Consider the following 15,149-nt stretch of genomic DNA (forward strand, 5'->3'; position numbering starts at 1 on the left):
AGATTGCTTAGAAAGCTGACTCTTCGGAAATGTTAAATGTTACTCTTCACCATTGCGGTTTCAACTAGGAAGGTTAAGGTTGAAATGCTAGTTTAAAATAGAGGCAGAGAATGCTTTAGTAACTCAGAAAAATTAATACCTGTACCGCACACTTATCTAGGAAATTGATTAATAGATTGTTTTATAATTGATAATTAATAATTTGCAATTAATATTTAGTAGTTTATAATTTTTCAATTTCCAAATTTGTAAATTGCTACGTGTTCAAATGTTCAAATACTCAAAGTTCTAACGCCTCAACTATTCAAATTGCTTAAGGTTTGAATTCCCAAATTTATATTTAAGTTGAAAAGTCACAAATTTTCAGATGTTCAAATTTGTAAATTTTCAAATTCAAGGCTCAAATTTCCACATTTCCATATCTCTAAGTTCTCCAAATTTCCCAAATTCCCCAAATTCCAAATTCCCCAAATTCCAAATTCCCCCAATTCCAAATTTCCCAAATTCCAAATTCCTCAAATTCCAAATTCCCCAAATTCCACATTCCTCAAATTCCACATTCCCCAGATTCCAAATTCCCCAAATTCCAAATTCCCCAAATTCCAAATTCCCCAAATTCCAAATTCCCCCAATTCCAAATTTCCCAAATTCCAAATTGCCCAAATTCCACATACCCCAAATTCTACATTCTCCAAATTCCACATTCCCCAAATTCCACATTTCCCAAATTCCAAATTCCCCAAATTCCAAATTCCCCAAATTCCAAATTCCCCAAATTCCAAATTCCCCAAATTCCAAATTCCCCAAATTCCAAATTCTCCAAATTGCAAATTCCTCGAATTTCTAATTTCCCAAATTCCTAATTTCCAAATTCATAAATTCAGTTCCTAAGCTCGAAAATCCCTAAATTCCTAAATTCTTGAAATCTTAAATTTCCATATATTTCCAAATTTCCACATTCTTAAGTCCTAATTTTCTAATTAAAAATTTCCAAACTTAAATAAAGTAAAAATTTTCACAGTTTCAAGTTCCCAATTTCGAGTCTTTACATCCCTCCAGATCTCTGTATCTCAATATCCTTACATATCTATACAATATATTCGGATATCACGACATCCTTAGATATTCCTATAGTGCAATATCCTCAGATATTCCTATATCCCAATATCCTTAAATATTCCTATATTTCCAGATTTTCTAGGTTACTCGCGTACTAAGAAATAATCGAAACAGCTTGAATGGATTACGTTTTATCGACGCCCGTTCCATTCTGACAAATGGAATTCGAGCTACGACCAAGGTGAAAGTGAATCGAATCACGATCGATACCTTTTTTACCGATTCCAGTCGCGCGATGCACGGTGCATTTCTCACGGATGCAAAGTGTCTGTACCTTTTGACGATCGATGGAAGCGATAAGGTGCTGGAAAACAGGTTACATAGTTCGTGTGATGTAATATTCACGCAATTAACTGAAACCCGCTGCATAGAATATTACAAGCTGATGAAAGTTGTGGTTGTAATTAGCATGTTGATTAGCATTGAGGTGATCAATCAACGACACCGTCAATTTTATACAGTTGAATAACTATTAAAATGTTGAAGAAAATTTTGAGCAGCGTTTATATTATATTAATTACGTAAGAGAACGGCGATAAGCTTAGACTAAGATGATTTCGAATAGTTGTATATTATAATAGTTTGTGTTATAACGAACTGTACATTTTAGAGACACGTGATCAGTTATGTTAAACATACATATAGAACATTAGGTGAGATGCATAAACTACAAAAAACAGTGAAACAATTGTGTTCTATTTAATTACATCTTTATTAACATATTGTACCATAAATATAGTATGCACAAAAATTGATAAAATTGTATAAAAATTGATTTTTATTGTTCTCGATAATTTATGTATGTGTGGTGTTATATGTGAAAGAACATTTCAAAGATGTCATGCTTGTACAATCTTTCTTAAATAAATTCACATAATAATTTTGATGTGGAAAAATAATAAATAGAAACTTTGTTCTATTAAAATGTTAACTTACATTTTTATTAATACATAATGCTGTATAATATTATATTTTTAATTTAAGATTCATACATGTATGCATCAGTCACATTACATAAAGTAACAAATTTAAAAATGAAACAATTTTATTCTAATATTAAAAAACAATAATAAATAAATTTTCATGTGTTAAAAAAATTGTTTCAAAAAAAAGGAAATGTGTATATAAATTATTTTCAATTTTCTTCATTTTTTTATTACCAATATCTTTTCTTTAAAAATTGAATAATGATGCAACGAAATGCAGTTCCTTTATGATCGATATTATCCAACAACTTTCTTCAGCGGATACAACAGGTAGCCACGGTAGTATTCTTCCAAAAAGGCTGGCGTCATAGCCTCACAGTTAATTACCCCAGCATCGTACGTTCACTTTCAATTAATTTCCCCTGCTGGTTACCACGAACGCCACAGGATTCGGTCACAGGAATAAATGATCGCGAGCCAAGTAAGTACGCTCGTATGCCCACGAAGAATTTGAGTTACGTCCACGGAGAAAGTGAGTCGCGATAATCGAGCCGATGCACGGAACGATTCTCACGGCAACGACGTGAATAAATCGTCGCGACGGTGCATGTTGCCGGTGCATACGATGCACGTGTGTACGTTTCGATGCAACCTAGACTTCCTTTCGATAAGGACGCATACGTAAACTTGAACATTCTGGTTACTTTAACTTTTTTCAATTTAGAAATTTTCGTGTGTTTTGAATTTTTTTATTTTTATACTTTCAGATTGTTCAATTTTCGAATTCTCGTCTTTCAAGTTTGTAAATCTTAATTTTTGTATTTTTTAATTTTTAAAGTTCCAAACTTTTAAATTTTCATGTTTCAAATTGACAAATCACCAAATTTTAGATTGACAAATTTTATAACTTTCATCTTTCAAGTTTGTAAATTTTAAAAATTTTTGTATTTTCAAATTTTCATATTGCAAAATTTTCATGTTTCAAATTGACAAATCGTCAAATTTCAAATTAACAAATTTTATAACTTTCATCTTTCAAGATTATAAATTTTTCTAATTTTTGTATTTTCGAACTTTCATATTGCGAAATTTTCAAGTTACAAGTTGACTCTTTTAATTATCAAATTTTCGAAGTATCAAACATTTGTACTTTTAAATTACCATATTTGCGCCTTTTCAGCTTCCAAATTTTCAAATTTTAGAATTTTCAAATTAAAACATTCGAACTTTCGAGCTATAAAAAAAATCTAAATTGTCATGTTTCAAGTTTTTAATCACCAGAGGTGACTCTTAACCCTTTGCACTCCTATGTCAAATGTGGTTCATTACACTTCTTTAGTATCTTATAAATAGATTGATTAAATATATGTATATATCATATATTAAATATGACGTATTTAATATAATATATTTAATATGAATTATATCATATATTTAATTTGTTTACTACTTATGATAAATGAACGATATATTTGTCATAAGAAAATCATATTCCAATACCTTTTATGATGAACCCTCCTTTATCTATTTTGTAAGTCAAGTTGGTAGATAAAAGAAATTAAGGAGTGCAAAGTGTTAAGTTAGAGCAAGGGGAGTTTCGTGTATATATAAGGCGTTCGTACTGTTGGTAGCACACGCAAAGAACGATAGAATGAGAGGACAGGAAGAGATCGCAAATTCGAGATGCCCCACTTTCTCGCGATGCAATTAACGTAACCCGCCAGGGCGATAACTGCATTATACGGGAGAGTGCAGCTACTATAGGGCTTCCCCTGTCTGGTTTCGCGATTGCATACACCGATAGGCTGACGTCTCACGGCCGATTCTCCCTAGCTTCGAATAGAGCAACCGTGCTCTCTATACCACGGAATCGTGCTGCTTCAAATAGATCGTTTGTAAGCTAGAAGGCATTGTTGCTTTCGGAGAATGCAAACGGAAATAGGTTTTCTTGAAAATCTGGGAGAAACTCTTTACCCTCGATTAGTCGATTTCCCCGGGTACAGTTATAACGTGGACTATGTATAGCGAAAATAGGACGTCTGCACTCTCTGACGAATTTGGTACACAAGTTTGCTACTTTGTAAATTGAATTCGTTTGAAAATTTAGTGATAACATGTGTAATACACGTATTTTATTCTTAATCTTGATATATGTAACATATGCATGTATCTTATTCTTAATCACAACATATGTAACATACACATGTATCTTATTCTTAATCACAACATATGTAACATACACATGTATCTTATTCTTAATCATAACACACATCTACGTTAATATGTGTATATCTACATATGTCTATAATATATATACATGTATTATCCCACCTACATACAGTATTACTGAATTCCCAAATCATAGTACACCGAACAAGCATCAAATATCAACGTACCAACATTCCCTAAAAACCGAGTCTTCCTATCTAACTAATCTTAATTAAAAAACAACGAAAAGAGAAGCAAAGTTATCTGTAGAGATTATAACGAAAACATGCAGCACTTTACTTATGGTTCACTCAGTATATAAACGCGAATCGTTTCGTATGATTCGACGAAACGAACCCTTGATGCAGTGGAACCGTTTAGATGCAGCTCGGCGTGGCTCTCTGGGTGGTTAATAGTCGGCGTTCCATGGCGTGCATGATTAGCGAGAAATTATATTTACGAGTGCACGTGGGCGGTGTAGAATAAAGTCGATCATTCGAACCAGGAAAGACTTCCGCGATGATCTTACCGCGGGGGTGTGACGACTCGTATCGATGATTTTCATTCTGTTTCTTGACAAGATGATCGCGTAGACACCCACTGGTAAACCGGAACGGGATAATAAATTATTACAGTGAATTACATTCGTATATCTATTCGTATTCTCTCAATTAGTGGAGGGTGCTTGATACTTTTCATATTGTGTTACGAGGTACTGATTGATAAGAATATAATATTATATTAGCTGATGAGTGCACTTTGTTAAATGTAATTACACTTGCATAGTTTTTTCTTCTTAAGACTAATGTTCTTCTCTCATTTTTGTTTCAGGTGAGTACCCAGGTTTCACATTTATTAATTCAAGCCGTGTCATTTAATCGTAAGTACATAGATCAAAACACTTATCAACGTATATCTAAAATTAATAATTTTAATTTATTATTGCAAATCAAGTCTATATAATTCTATTCAAAATTACTAGATATTTATAACATTTTTTAATATCATAAAAATTTATCATTTTTTCTTAATAAAATACTGATGTATCCACTTCAAATTTTTTTATTCCTTCGATCCGTGCCATGTATTAATTCCAATCGAAAAATTTCAAATAATTTCAGAATGTTAATTCTAAAAACACTCGTAGAAACCTTTGCAATCTATGAACAATTACATAAATATAAAATTTATTTCTAATAATTATACTTTATTAAATAATTTTTGCTATGTATGACTCGTTCATTTGTTACTATAAAAATTCTATCAAAAAAGTATGAACAATTATTTGTCTAATATATTAGTTTGTATATGCTACATGGTAGCATAAAATAACTACTTCAGAAACAGTATAAATAAAAATAGATAAATAATAATAATTAGTAAGCACTTATCACCAAAATAATTACTTTGTAACCCAATCAGCATACCAAACCCAGAACACAGCAAATGAAACAAACCACGATAATAAGAATCACTTCCTCGTGATTATCAAATTATGAATAGACATCCGTTTCGTGTACGCGATAGATAACACGTTAGGAATCAATTCCTAATGAAAGCCGCAGAAACAACAAGGAATAAATACAGTGGTAGGCAAAAAGGTCCGACATAACCAAAGTAGTAGATAGAGAGCGAGAACCACGGCAAAAGATATGCTCGAACGGATGCGTGGATCATCCGAGGAGGAGACTTTCAGCGTGAACAAGCAACCAGAGGAGGAGGAGAAGAAACGGAGGAGATCCGACGTAAAGTCTCTCTTCTCTTCCGAGGGAAGAGGGCATCGCCCTGACCGTGACCTAGCCACCGCTCCTCGGGCAAACGCATACACGCATCATCCTACACACACGTGTAGAATAAGTACACTCGCGTGCAGCGTAGGATTCCTTAGAATAACAACACATGTGTACGCTTGGATGTTTCTAACCCTTCACTACCAAATTTTTGCTGACATTTTAAATTTATATGTTAAATACTATTGTGAGTTAACCCTTTAACTGCGGATGTGGTTTACAAACCACGTGCTAAAATTTTAACAAGAGATATGCAAGCTAATTTTTGTTAATATCAAAATTAGGTTTTCGAATGTTCAGATTTTGATTCGTTCTTTTAGGACTGGTTTTATGTTATGTCCACCTCCAATTTTTATAGATTTCTAAGTCCTCCAGTGTTCGTTTAATGAAATTGTCGTATTTCTAAGTGTTTAAGCTTTCGAATGTACGAATTTGTAAATTTGTAAGTATCAGATTGCTCAGATTACCTAATTTTTAAATTTCTAATGCCACAAGTATTCCAGTGTTCAAATTACTAAACTAATAAGTTTCCAAATGTACAAAATCCTAAGTTAGTATTCAAATTTGTAGATTTACAAGTTCCCAACTGTTCAAATTCCTTAATTTGCAAAATTCCAAATTTCTGAAATTTCAAAATTTCGAAATCTCCAAGTTTCTAAGCCTCTATGTTATACTTGTTATGTACTATTATATGTTTTATATTAATACACATTTCTCACAAATATTTTTTGTATTTTTACTACTTATAATACATATACAAGTAATGACACACCATGTGCATCTTGTAAACAGTTTACCTTAATAAATGTTGGGCAAGTTAATACGGAACTCTAAAAATTGCGTTTAAATGCAACAAATACTAATTATCCTAATTTCCAAAATTTATACTTTGTGCTTGAATTAAAATATAGGATAAACATTTATTATCAATCTAATAATACAAGAATATCTATAAAAGTTACATTCAATTAATATTAAATATATATTTTATTAAATTATGAATCATATATTAGAATTGTTTTATAGTTAATTATGTACAGATATTTGCAGTGTTAGAAATTTAAGTGAAAAATGAGAGTTCGAGCGCGTCGAAATTGAAAGTAGTATATGATCGTATATAGTCAGACGGCTGATCGACACACTATTGCTACGTTGTGTTTCAACGAAATTCTGTGGTCAGTTGTACCTTAATAATGTCTTTTATTTTGTTTCAGTACATTTACCAGACATTTCACATTTTTTTTTACATATTTTCATATATGAAACATTTGATATTAGCATAACCCTACCTTTTTTCGAAATATAAAATAGTACTTCATTTAAATTTATTCAAAAGTATTTATAACAATAATTTTCTTCATAACAGTAATTAATGTGATTCTTGACATATAGGAATAACATATGTTAATATCGACGATGATCTATTTGAAAATTGATACTTTACATAACACGAACTTCTGTTCGTGTAATATTGAAATTACAATTAAATTATTGTAATATTAAATTATAAAGTGTATATAAATTTTATACAAATTCCACGTATCACAAAATATAATATAATAATAATTGAAACGTTTACGAAATCAATATTGCATATTAATGAAAACTAAGCTGGAAGCAAAAATTGAACAAAATTTAATTTTCATCCCCATTGCAATCACCCAGTTATAATCGATATTACATTATTAACGAAATAGAGTGTACCTCCATTAATGAAACACAGAAAAATCGCACACGTACAGGAATTTAATCAGTGTAAATCTACTGGTCCAGTTGAATTGATGCGATACAATTCCTTGGGCTGGTAGAACTGGATTCGTAGCTCGCAATACGCCTAGCTTCGCGATCATTTCGCGAGAATATAAGTCCAGACGAATCGTTTCATTAATTTAGCGAACCATTAGTTTCTCTGCCGCTCGTGGAAGAAATTTTCTTCGCTCGAGCGTAGAAGACGCGAGCGTATTTCACGAAGCGAATGCGCGCCTGTACAGCCAAGAGCAAATCTGGCTTCCATAGGAAAGTTTAATTATTTGGAAATTTGGGTAATTGGAAAGGGAAACTTGGGAAATTGAAATGTTCGAGAGAGTAGAAGGGCTGCAACTTTAGGGGTTTAAGTGAGTGGAGAATTTCGATAATTTGGAGAGGAAATTGGGGAACTTGATAAGTGGATGGTTGTGACTTTGGAAATATGGTAAATTGGAAATTTTGTAATCTGAAAATTCGTTTGGTAATTTGGTAATTTGGAGATTTGGAAGTTTGGGAATTTGGGAATTTGGAGATTTGGAGATTTATAAATTCTAAGATTTGGAGATTTGGAAAATTTGGAATTTGGGAAATTTGGAATTTGGGAAATTTGGAATTTGGGAAATTTGGAATTTGGAAAATTTGGAATTTGGGAAATTTGGAATTTGGGAAATTTGGAATTTGGAAAATTTGGAATTTGGCAAAATTGGAATTTAGGAAATTTGGAATTTGGAAAACCTGAAATTTAGAAAATTTGGAACTTGGCAAAATTAGAATTTAGGAAATTTGGAATTTGGAAAATTTGGAATTTAGAAAATTTGGAATTTGGAAAATTTGGAATTTGGCAAAATTGGAATTTGGGAAATTTGGAATTTGAAATTTGAAGATTTGGAGATCTGAACATTTGGAGGTTTAGAAATTCGAAGATTTGAAGATTTGAAAATTTCAAAATTGCAAAATCCAAAATTTCAGAATTTCAAAATTAGAAACTTAAAATCTTAATAATTCCGACACTCACAAATTCAATAGTTTATAAATACAAGAATTTTGAAAGTGATCAAGTGTATACATATAAACATTGGTGTTATTCAAAGGCAGCTTGCGTTTCATCCGAGTGTACTCGCGCACAGCTCGCTGCAACGAGATGGTTACAAAGTCTAGCGTAAAATGCAAGCGATTTCGTGGCTTTTTCGCGATCGCGTGCGATGCTGTTAAGTCGTAGCGAAATAGCATTGCGATGCATAAAGAAAAGAAAATTGAAACATGTCGGACACGCATACAGTAATTTATGGCACGTATATCTTTTCATTAAGACGGTATTCGGTGAACTTCAACTGCACAATGTTAAACTGATATACTGATAACTTTTATATAGTTTCTTTACAAGGTTTTGTGTCACTTTTTATAGCAACAATTTGTAAGATAATATTTATTAAATTTATTATGAGATATATTAATTTAGTTATTAGACTTCATTAATTTTGATATTAAACTTTATTAAGAATACTAATTTTGTTATTTGATTTTATCAAATAAGTGTGAAGTTCCTTTCATGATATTAAAAATTAGAAAGAATTACAATTACATTTTGACAGTGTCAAAATTAGAAAAAATTCGAAACCTGATTAAATTTTGTTGATTTTAAATTTTCTGACAAATTTTTTCACTTATTAAGCGTAAACTAAGTGGATTTCAGAGTTTATTTATTTAAATTAAGAATTAATCATATGAAGTTTCTTTAACAATATAGAAAATTGGAAATTATTTCAATTTTAATGTTATTTCTTAAAAATTCATAATTCAAAATAAATATTTAGTAATTTGCATTTTGAAAGCAAGGTAATTTGCAATATAAAAATTCTTACATTTACAACATACAATTAAGCAAATTTGTAATATAAGGATTAATAAATACATGAGCAATACATGCAATATACCGAATGGTAAAATAATGAAATGTGAACAGTATAACTGTCTAAATATTTTTACATCATTCCTCAATTTCTCAAAAGAGATTAACATTCAACATGTAACTTTATGTATTTAATTCAGTATTAAACAGTCTATTACATTTTAAACTCATGAAAAAGGAACATTAAGGGAAAATTAATTTACCATGCAACGCGTGAAATATTTAACTGTACAAGTAATTTTAGTTAACGTTAAAAGGAGTAGTGGAAATGACCAACATGTAACATTACACATAATGAAAAAGCATTTCCTATAATTCAAGCCGTCCGTACGTGTTAATAATTTCCCAAGTTCGTGCCTCTAGTAACATCAATTCGTAGTAGAAAAATGACTAGAGATGCGAATTGCCTCCTGGTGCTTGTAGCCGATATAATTCATACCCGGTATGCACACGCAGCGAACGCAATACGTTGGAAAAGTAATAAACCCGCTACCACAAATCGACGTCATAACTATTAATACTAGCACGATATTCCAGGTCTCGAGGCCGTATCAAGACTAACTATCCACTTTCGCCACGTGCTAACTGGATTACAAGGTTCCTCCGTGTAATCATCGAATAACCTGATTATACACTCGGGTGCGTCCTACTCTTCCTTCGAATAAGGACACGTACCCAAATTTTCAAATTTTTTACGTTTTCAAATTGCTAAAGTACGAGATTTACAAATTTTTATTATATATTTTTAGATGATTAGATTTTGAAATTCTTAAATTTCCAAATTTCAAATCTTTAAATTCCTGAAATTTATATATTCCCAAACTTTCACATTTCTAAATTTCTAAATCAACAAATCCACAAATTCCTACATTATTGACTTTCTAATTCACTAAATTCCCAAATCCGCAAATTTCTAGATTTCCACATCCCCAGATTCCTAAATTTCTGAATTTTCAATTTTCTATATTATTACATTTTTAAATTTCTAAATCATCAAATCTAAAAATTTCTAAATCTCCAAATCTTGAAATTTCTAAATTTCTAAATTACTATATTACTGAATTTCTAAATCTCTAAATTCCATAATTTCTAAATCCTCATATCCCCAAATTGTTAGATTTCTATATCCCCAAATTACAAGATTTCTAAATTCCCAAACTTCCAAGTTTCTGTATCACCAAATTCCTAAATTCCTAAATCTCCAAATATTCAAATCTAAAAATTCCTAAATTTCTGAATTCCTAAATTACTAAATTTCCAAATTCCTAGATTTCTATATCCCTAAATTCCTAAATTCCTAAATTACTAAATTTTTAAATCCCCAAATCTCCAAATTCTTAGATTTCTATATCCCCAAATTCCTAGATTTCTAAATTCCTAAATTCCTAAATCCCCCAATACCCAAGTCTAGAATTCCTAAATTTCTAAATCCCCATATCTCCAAATTCGTAGATTTATAAATTCCCAAATTCCTAAATCCCTGAACCCCCAAATACCCCAATCCAAAAATTCCTAAATAAATTTCTAAATCTCCAAATTTCCAAATTCGAAAATTTCTAAATCCCCAAACACAAAAATTCAGACCCTTCAATAATTAAAAATGACACAATTTAATATTCCAAATTACTTAATCATTAATTTAACCTAACCATAACGTTCTTCAAATCACTTCACAATAAACAATACTAATTCCTCCCAAACTTTCCAAAATTAAAATCTTAGGAATTAAAAATTCCTCATTCACAATATCTCCATATTTAAATCTTTAGAATTTGTATACGAAAAGAAATGAATAGAAAGTAACGCGATAAAATCAATAGAATAGAGAAATCAGTAGAGAAACTGTAACACAGACGCAAATCAATATGGCGTAATTCAAATACCGCATTACTCGAAGTATACGGACGACACGGCATTAGATGCATACATGCATAATTTCTTTTCAATTTTTTTCAGATGTGTACTTTAATAATTATACCGATCGCTCTTTCATTAGAGCTGTATGTACTTTGAAAGGCTATGTTTCACGGTGGTTAAGTTAATTATCTGTTTGCATTGTGAAGGTATGTGACAGTAGGCATATAATTGGCATAAAGCATAGCGAAAGGTAACGCGGTATTCCTTTTTCATTGTGCCACACTGGGTGGCATACTTACGCTTACGAGTGATTACCATTATGATATTGTAATTACAGGATCGATCCTTCTGACAGCTTCCTTCTTTCTCTTTTGGTACTTGTGTACCTTTTGCTCGGTACAATCTGCGTTTCTCTTTAGACATCGCATTCTTCAACCTGCATCCAATCCTATAAATCTCTGTACAACCATGTTATACTAACCTATAAATTAATGAACCATTTGTTTAGTTAATTACGTTCATTTCATATGTTCACATTTTCTACTAGTATAAATAGGGTAGGTTATTTTAACTCTACTAATATAAATAGCAAGATACCATATTTTAAATGTCGCTCATATAATACAGGTACATATTTTTAGAAATAATATAAGTACATAGGTAAATTGGGTTAACCATGTAAAAATTTATTTAATGACTTATAATCTGACTTATAAAAAAATATTTATTATTACTAATATGATTTATAAAAAACATAAAGTATCTATTTTTAATTTCCCATCAGATGAATTTCATAACCTATAAAAATTGTAAATCTTAACCTCGTAAATTTTTCAGCAACGAATGGTAAAATTCAAATCCATTTGCACGATCATGAATTAATAAAGTAATAAGACAAATATTTTCCGACGATATTTAATATGAATTTCTAAAATATAATCCGTTACCAAATTTAATATTTCTGACGTAAAGACCTTGACCCCCTTGACCCCCAAACCTTGACATTGAGACTTGAAGACAAGTCTCATATTGCATTAAGCAGTCTTCAGTTCGTTTTAATGAACCTTCAAGAAGGATACGTAGATAATTTTATTTCGACGTTAAACCCGGATTCTAATGGTTTGCAATGAAATTCGAGAGGGCGATTAAAGGAGTAATAAAAGTAACACGAGGTGGTGATAAAATTGGTCCAATATGCGGGGGGTACGAAGTGGATTATCAAATGGAAATTAATTTTCATGGTGTCTGGAACGACTTAACTGGTTTGGCCCGAACTGAAATTCGACGAGCTCTAGGTCACTGCTCGATGACCGTAAAACACATGACGTAGATTAATAAAAGATCCACTTGAGACCGTGAATCGTGCTGGCATAAAGTCACCGTTTTATGTTCCATAAAATGTTACGGCACTACTTCACGAGGGGCGTGTTTGCACGCTTGAATCGGGGAGAAAATGAAAAAAGGGACAGCCTCTGGCTTACCCTTTAACGGAGATCGTGTTACGAAGATTCTTAGATTCGGGGCTGTGTCAGTTGGGTTAGCCGGGAAGACCGTAGAAATTTACCCTGATTTAATTTACAAATTTTCGAGATGGATAAATTAACATGTTATCAAATTCTTAAGAAATGGATTTCAGCTTTCAATTATTCAAACTCACAATTTTTTAATTTTTTGTATACATGCCTATACAGGGTGTCTCACAATTAGTGAAGGTCCCTGAAATGGGGGGTAGCTGACGTGATTCTAAGCAAGATTTCCCTTTGCAAAAATAGGGTTTGAAGCTTCGTTTTTGAATTATTAAGGAAAAACACGGACCAATCAGAGCGTGAGGATTACGCCCACTCAGCCATTATATTCGAAGGCGTCGCTCTCGCGTCTGCGCACCGTAATCCTCGCGCTCCGATTGGTCCATGTTTTTCCTTAATTATTCAAAAACGAAGCTTCAAATCCTATTTTTGCAAAAGGGAAATCTTATTCAGAATCACGTCAGCTACCCCCCCTTTCAGGAATTCACACTAATTGTAAGACACCCTGTATTAATTTCCAATTTCCAAATCATCAGTGTTCCAAATTCATAAATTTTCAAATCTGAAAAATTCTAAAATCTTTCCAACTTTCCAAAATTCCTAAACCTTACTATAAACACATAAAATTTATAAATAATCCATATACTATACTCCATGTACATCCATATATGTCTATACTCCCTGTATATCCACATATGGTTCAAACCCCATTTTCTCACCATTTATTTAATCCTCTTTCCTCAGACGCTGCAACTATTATAAAATTCGATACAGCTTACGCAGAGAAGGAAAAATACGTTCGAATATTAAGAGAAGAAGGTTAGGGTGCCGCGATAAAAACGTGAGAGTGAATAAGTCGTAGGAAAAAAGGACGAAGAAGCCGCATGGTTAGAGATGGTCGTAAGACCTTGGAAATACGAGGCTGTTGTGGCGAATTAGCGAATTTATCGTGCGACTCGCACGCTTTTTCGTCCCCCAGCTGCAATCGCGTCGATATTTTCAGAACTTCTGTCTGCGACCTCGTATTCGACCGTCTGTGAACCCCCTTCGATTTTTTCCACGTTTTCTAGCTTTTGCTCATCTTCTTGCTCTGGTTATTTCTCTACGTATATTCTCGAATCGTCGACGAGTGCAACGGTTCTTGAATGTGAATTTTATTTTTACGAGATGTAATTTCGACCGACGTTCTCATTAAAACTTAACGTTTTGCTGGCCTTTCGGCTCAAAGGAAATATGTTTTACGTTCGTCGCTGGCTTTTTTCGTCTCTTTAATTCTTGACCTCGCTTACCGTGGTGACCTCGTTTCGTGAGCTTTTATTACGTGCTTTTATTCGGTACGCTTTTTCATTTGGCTGGTTTTATTCAGGACCCTCTTTTATTTAGGTGTTCAAATTAATTCAGTGTTTGCTCAAGCGTTTAAATTTGTTTCTTTGCACATGTAGGTGTATAAATGAAGTCGGTACCCTTTTTTGTAGGTTCTTTAATTATTTTCATATTTGCTTCTATTTAAGTATTTTAATTAATTTCGTATTTGCTTCTATTTAAATATTTTAATTAATTTCGTATTTGCTTCTATTCAAATATTTTAATTTCCAGATTACATAGCCTTTGTTTAAATGTATAAATTAATTCAATACCTTTTCTATTAATTACAGATTAATTTTTAATACTTGTTACGTGTAGAAATGCAAAAATTATAAATTTAGTTTAATCATTGAAAACATTTTCTTTATCTGCATTGTTTTAATTATTTGTTATGAGAAGAAAAGCTATTTCAGTTATTATGCATTTGTGCACCTTTTGCATTATTATTAAGTTCGAAAGCCATGTAAAGGAGCGAATGAAAAACTTGAGAGAAAGACAGAATATTGGTAAATTCGCGTTTAATTGGCTACCTGGACGGTGATCTCTTTGCGTGCACAGGGGCGCTTTTGCGAACCTGGGGCCGTTCAGGCCGTGGCTAGGGGGGACGTTTTTCGACGGACCCCTGAGGCCTCCATCGACCCCGATTTCGACGATGCTTTGCATCTGGCGAGGGTCCGCGGACGGAAAAATTGCATTGGTAATT

At 32.1% G+C, this 15,149-nt stretch overlaps 1 protein-coding gene across 6 annotated transcripts in view; it reads left to right on the forward strand.

Annotated features, from left to right (window-relative positions):
- The window catches only part of smash (smallish), a 222,116-nt gene that overhangs the window by 150,863 nt on the left and 56,104 nt on the right, over positions 1-15,149 (forward strand). Inside the window, exon 2 of one of the 6 annotated variants that reach the window (XM_012293075.2) lies at positions 5,085-5,133. The exons of the other annotated variants lie outside the window; for them this stretch is intronic. The gene's annotated coding sequence lies outside the window, so the exon portion shown is untranslated. The remainder of the gene's footprint in view (positions 1-5,084; positions 5,134-15,149) is intronic. 6 annotated transcript variants of the gene reach the window in all.

This window comes from Megachile rotundata, chromosome 9, assembly GCF_050947335.1.
Source record: "Megachile rotundata isolate GNS110a chromosome 9, iyMegRotu1, whole genome shotgun sequence".
NCBI lineage: Eukaryota > Metazoa > Arthropoda > Insecta > Hymenoptera > Megachilidae > Megachile > Megachile rotundata.